A 6,492-nucleotide genomic window follows, 5' to 3' on the forward strand; every position below is an offset into this window, starting at 1 on the left:
TACAGAATAATGGACCCCATATAATGCTCCATACAGAATAATGGACCCCATATAATGCTCCATACAGAATAATGGGCCCCATATATTGCTCCATTTATATAAAAAAAAACCCAAATACTCCTTTCTCCTCGTTGTGTTCCCCGCTGCCAGTGCTCCAGAGTCCTCTGCTCCGGTCAGGTCTCCTCAGCATATTCTAAGTTCTGACTCCCTGTGACGTCTCAGCACAGAGAGCGCTGTAGTGACAACAACGTGACCTCTGCACTGAGACGTCTCAGAATGACACTAAGCAGACTGGAGCAGCGGACACCAGCGCGCTGGCATCGGATTCGGGACCCCCTAACTGTAGTGCACAGAGTCCCAGATCATCAGCTCAGCTAGCCGGGAGCAGGAAGGCCCGCAGCAGAATTCTGCCATTTTCTGCCACCACCCTTCAGGCTCCCACATGACTCTTCTAGTCTTCTTCCGGGACAGGTCCTGTTTGTACTGCACATGGCAGCCTTTTTAGCCCATGCACAGTACAAACTTCAGTGGTGGTGAAGGAAATTCACTGGAGGGTGTTTATTTCTGCCAGAGGCAACAAACAGCACAGAAAAGCATCAGGTTTTCATGGACTGTCCGTAAATTTACAGACGGTTGGCAACTATGACCTTGATGCAAGCTCAATAATTGAGCCCACATCTCTGCCAGCAGATGATAGATGTGATATTCAGAAATCATCTGCCTCTAAAATAGCAAAAATAGTAAAAAAACAGCTCACCCCTGCCACATGAGTATGATTCTCAGTAGAGGGGAAGCCACTCTTGCTACACTCCATGCTGTACAGATCCAAAAGACAAAAAATCCTCCAGACAGAAAATCCAGGTATAAAATAGAAATTTATATCAGTGCGGTAAAAAGTGAATGACATCTTCAATTCCATCCAGCAATATAGTATAAATTTCCTACGCATTTCTGACTATACACCAGTCCTTAATCATGGACACTAAAATTAAATAAACTATTGTGGTTGGGTGAAGCCATTTATTGTCACACTACTGTGTTTTCTCTTTCTAAATCATAATGACAACTCAAAACATCCTAATGACCCTGATAAAAAGTTCACAGACCCCATTTCTTAATACCGTGTATTGCCCACTCTAACATCAATGACAGCTTGAAGTCTTTTGTGGTAGTTGTGGATGAGGGTCTTTATTTTCTCAGATGGTGAAGCTGCCCACTCTTCCTGGCAAAAAGCCTCCAGTTCCTGTAAATTTCTGGGCTGCATGAACTCCCACATTCCAAAGACATACTGATAGGGAATGTAGATTGTGAGCCCCATCGGGGACAGCGATGATAATGTGTGCAAACTGTACAGCGCTGCCGAATATGTTAGCACTATATAAAAAATAAAGATTATTATTACCGTATATACTCGTGTATAAGCTGACTTTTTAGAACTCTTTTTGTGCTGGAAATACCCACCTCGGCATATACACAAGTCAATTGTCCCAGAGGGCCGGCGGGGAAGGGGGAGAGGCGGGTCACAGAGGCAGGAACCGGCGGCTGTAACTGTGCCCGCTGCTAAAGAGAAATGAATATTAATTTCTCTTATAGCGCACACAGTGACATCTGCAGCCGCCGGCTTCCAGAAGACATCCTACTCAACTTCCTGCGCGCCCTCGCATCTAGTTGGTTCCGGCGCCAGCAGCATTTCCGGCGAGCGATCACGTGGCCCTGCTCATTAAAGGGAACCTGTCACCACCAAAATCGATGGTGAGCTAAGCCCACTGTCATCAGGGGCTTATCTACCAGCCTCCTGAAAGGGGAGAAAAAGAGGTTACATTATACTCACCTGGGCGGTCCTGCTGCGGTCCGGTCCGATGGGCGTCTCAGGTCCAATCCGGCGCCTCCAATCTTCATTCCATGACGTCCTCTTCTGGTCTTCACACCATGGCTCCGGCGCAGGCGTACTTTGTCTGCTCTGTTGAGGGCAGAGCAAAGTACTGCAGTGCGCAGGGAAAGGTCAGAGAGCCCCAGTGCCTGTGCACTGCAGTACTTTGCTCTGCCCTCAGCAGGGCAGACAAAGTACGCCTGTGCCGGAGCCGTGGCGTGAAGACCAGAAGAGGACGTCATCGCCCCTGGGTGAGTATAATCTAACCTCTTTTTCTCCTCTTTCAGGTAACATCGGGGGCTTATCTACAGCATTACAGAATGCTGTAGATGAGCCCCTGATGACGGAGGGCTTACCTCACCATCGATTTTGGGGGCGACAGGTTCCCTTTAAGGTAATGAATATGAATACCTCTCCACTTCTGCTCAGCAATAACAACAAACAATGCAGTGAGGTGCCCTGATGTGAATACACTTAAAAAGAGTTACACAAATGATAAAACTAGCACAAAAACAGGCATCAAAGTGGGCACCAAAGGGCGTTAATGAATGGGTTAAATGACTTTGGGCCATGGATAGCACACTGCAGACATATAGAACAGGGAGCCCCACAGCAAAACCAGGTCCCTCCAGCCTGGCCCAAATAGGTTCTGGGCATCAGAACTGGCATCAAAGTGGGCAAACAGCCCATTTTCACAGATTTGAATAAGTGATGCTTTTAAGAGGTTAAATGACTTTGGGCCACTAATCTTCTCTTAAAATACAGATATTGATCCTCCGCATCAAATCCAGATGCCTCCAGCCTGGCCCAAATCGGTTCAGGGCATCAGAATTGGCATCAAAGTGGGCAAACAGCCAATTTTTACAGATACAAATAAGTAACTGATGCTTTAAGGCAGGGGTGAGAAATCTTTTTCCGGCCGGGGGCCATTTGGAAATTTCTACTATCATTCGAGGGCCACATAAAAATGATCACCTTGAAAATTCCCCCGGTAGGTTTAGTCAAACAGTTAATTACAGTAACTCACCCTTAATGTGATGGCTGGAGCTGCTTCTCTTTGGTGCAGCTGTGATGTTAGGCTACATTCACATTTGCGTTGCGTCGGGCGCAGCCATGGCACATGGACATGCGTTGTGTTGCGTTTTGTGACGCATGCGTTTTTTTGGTGCAAGCGTCAGGGCGCAGAGGACGCTGCATGTTGCATATTTTTGCGTTAAAAAAATAAACGCATGCATCACAAAACGCTACGTTTTGCATGCGTTGTGCGTGCGTTGCGTCGCCGACGCAGTACACAACAACGCAGATGTGAACGTAGCCTTAGATGATGCTGATCATGTTGCTTCTCACAGTTGCTTTTCCAGGGGTGGCACGAAGATCAATGGGGGGGGGTTTGGGGGGTAGGAGGGGCGGGCACAGAAATCACAGGGGGAGACAAAGATCAAGAGAGGGCACATAGCTGGGGTCACAGAGATCACGGAGGGCCACATAGCTGGAGGAGACAGATCACAGGGAGCACAAATATCACAGGGGGGTACATAGCAGGGGGCACAGAGATCATAGGGATGCACATAGCTGGGGGCACAGATATCACAAGGGGGCATATAGCTGGAGGGGCAGAGAGATCACAGGGGGAACAGATCACAGGGGGCATATAGCTGGATGGCACAGAAATCACACAGGGGCATATAGATACGGGGCAGAGATCACAGGGGGAACAGAAATCCCAGGGGCACAGGGATGACACGGGGCACATAGCTTGGAGTCACAGATCACAGAGGGCTTATAGTTGGGAGAGCAAAGAGATCATATTGGGGCACATGGATCACTGGAGGGGCACAGACATGACATGGGGCACATAGCTGGGAGGCACAGAGATCACAGGGGGGCATATAACTGTAGGGCACAGAAATCACAGAGGGGTACATAGCTGGGGGGCACATAGATCATAGGGGGGGGGATATAGCTGGGGGGCACAGATCACGGGGGGGGGGGGGCATATAGCTGAAGGGCACAGAAATCACAGGGGGAACAGAGATCACAAGTGGGTACATAGCTGGGGGCACAGATAACAGGTGGCATATAGCTGGAGGGGCAGAGATCACGGGGGGGAACAGAGATCACGGGGGGAACAGAGATCACAGGGGGAAGAGATCACAGGGGGAAGAGATCACAGGGGGAAGAGATCACAGGGGGAAGAGATCACAGGGGGAACAGAGATCACAGGGGGAACAGAGATCACAGGGGGAACAGAGATCACAGGGGGAACAGAGATCACAGGGGGGCACATAGCTGGTGGCACAGAGATCATAGGGGGCATATAGCTGGAGGGCACAGAAATCACAGGGGGGCATATAGCTGCGGGGGGCAGAGATCACAGGAGGAACAGATCACTGAGGGGCACATAAATCACAGGGGAAACATAGCCGGGGTGACAGGGATCGCAGGAGGGACACAGAGATGACATGGGGGCACATAGCTGAGAGTCACAGAGGGCTTATAGTTGGGGGATCAAAGAACATATTGGGGCACACAGAGGGGGGCACAAATCACAGGGGGCACATAGCTGGGGGGTACAGGGATGACATGGGGGCACATAGCTGGAAGGCACAGAGATCACAGAGCTTCTAGTTGGGAGAGCTAATAGGTCATATTGGGGCGCATAGCGGGGGGAACAGATCACAGGGGGCACATAGCTGATGGGCACAGGGATCACAGGAGGGGCACAGAGATGACATGGGCCACATTGCTGGGGGGCACAGAGATCACAGGGGGCTTATAGTTGGGGGAGCAAAGAGATCATATTGGGGCACATAGCAGGGGGGCACAGAGATCACAGTGGGCACATAGATTAGCTGAGGGACACAGATCACCTGCAGAGCAGCCAGCACAGAGATCGCTCTGGACTCTCTGGCTGCAGCAGCTCCTCTTCAGGGTCAGTAGGACGGGAGAGCATTTGGTGCAGGCCTCGTCCACCCCAGCCACGCCTACCTAATGCTAACTCTGCCCACCCCGATGACACCATTCCTGTGCAGGGCAGGCAGCATTCTGTGATGAACGCTGCCTGCCGTGCACTTGGAGTTAAAGGGCCGGCAGGATGCGGCTGCCGCCCGGACATTGCGGACACCGAGGACAGTCAGTCAGAGGGCGGCGCCGGCGCGATGACGCGCTTAATGCGCGCCGGCGCCGCCCTCTGACTGAACACTCACAGCCAGAAGACCAGGAAGATGGCGGCGCTCAGCGATGGAACGGGGACAGGTGAATATGTCCAATACTCACCCTCCTGGCGGTCCCTGCTTCTCTGTTGGAGATCGAGGTGTGCGTTCAGTGTGAACGCACACCGCGATCTCCCGGGAGCGTCGCTCTGTGAGGCCCAGACTGCGCCGGCGCTTGCGCAGTCTATAGAGGCTTCGGACAGAGTGACGCTCACAGCGTTATATTATAGATGCTTATTTTTTTGTCGTTAAACCTACAAAAAAAAAAGAAAGAAAAAAAAATTGCCGAATAAGAAACCAACTTCAGCCTCGTTAACAACTCACTACATGAGTGGTCGTAACCATGGATACCTACACTACTGCAATGCCTGCACATGAGGTATGCCCTGCGACATAGCTAATCAGAAGAACTATATTATATGACTGGAGGTATTAGCTAATATTATTCCATATTGGGCAGGATTTCGGAGCCGGAATACCCCTATAATCAGGCTCTAGCCCCCCACATGGAGAATGCATTACTAGCAGATGGCCGCAGTGTATGGAGCACAGAACAGACGGTGACAACTGGAAACATCACTAGAAACAGAACAAATCCGCGCTAATATCCGCCCACAGCTGTGAGGAGAGGCCTCCAGATTAGATGGCGCTTATTACTGCAGCATTTCCTTCTTCACACTATGAGGAATACAGCGCCATCTAGTGGGAGCAGCGCGGTGTGGGGGGAGATCCGGCCAGGAGGCCCGGGCACCGGCCCCAGCACGTCCCCTGTACAGCCGGGCAGGATGGTGCTGCAGCCCCGGGGAGAGCTCCGGCCTCACGCCCGCCCGCTCAGCATTATCACATCATATGGGGACGAGAAACAGAAAATCCCCGTCACCCCCAGAAGGCGCCATCCATAAATCTCACCGTGGCGATCACCGCATAGCTACAGGCGCGACATTCCGCCCCAGCACCAGTCACGGGGAGTGGAACCTTCCGCAACCTCCCGCCCAGCACACATCCCAGAAGCCTTTGCGCAAGTGACGAGATCTTCTCTACATCCCTCATAAAACCTTCCAATCTCATAGTTCACAATGCAATAATAACCCAGATCGCTGATAATAATCGTCGCCATCTCCGTTATTAGTACGTGAAACCGTTGCAGTAAAGAGATTTGCATTGAGAGGGACTATATTGTGTAGCGGATGGATACTTCTTTTAGAAAATAACAATAGTAGTCTTATGATGTCATCAGCGTGCGACGGCAGCGTGACAATGACGTCCTGCAATTCCATTGGCTCTCGCTGAGTCTGGTTAGAGAGCGCTAATAAAGCTTGGTTGCAGAGTCCTAAAATTCTTTATAGAATCAGCGATAATCGAGAATGAAAAATCATTGACCATTTCACGACCAGACACTTTTTTTTTCTA

At 50.7% G+C, this 6,492-nt stretch overlaps 1 pseudogene; it reads right to left on the minus strand.

Annotated features, from left to right (window-relative positions):
• Nucleotides 1-6,044, minus strand: part of LOC138645803 (zinc finger protein 850-like) — a 190,147-nt pseudogene extending 184,103 nt beyond the window's left edge.
• Nucleotides 6,045-6,492: the final 448 nt, after the last annotated feature.

Source organism: Ranitomeya imitator, chromosome 7, assembly GCF_032444005.1.
Source record: "Ranitomeya imitator isolate aRanImi1 chromosome 7, aRanImi1.pri, whole genome shotgun sequence".
NCBI classification, from domain to species: Eukaryota; Metazoa; Chordata; class Amphibia; order Anura; family Dendrobatidae; genus Ranitomeya; species Ranitomeya imitator.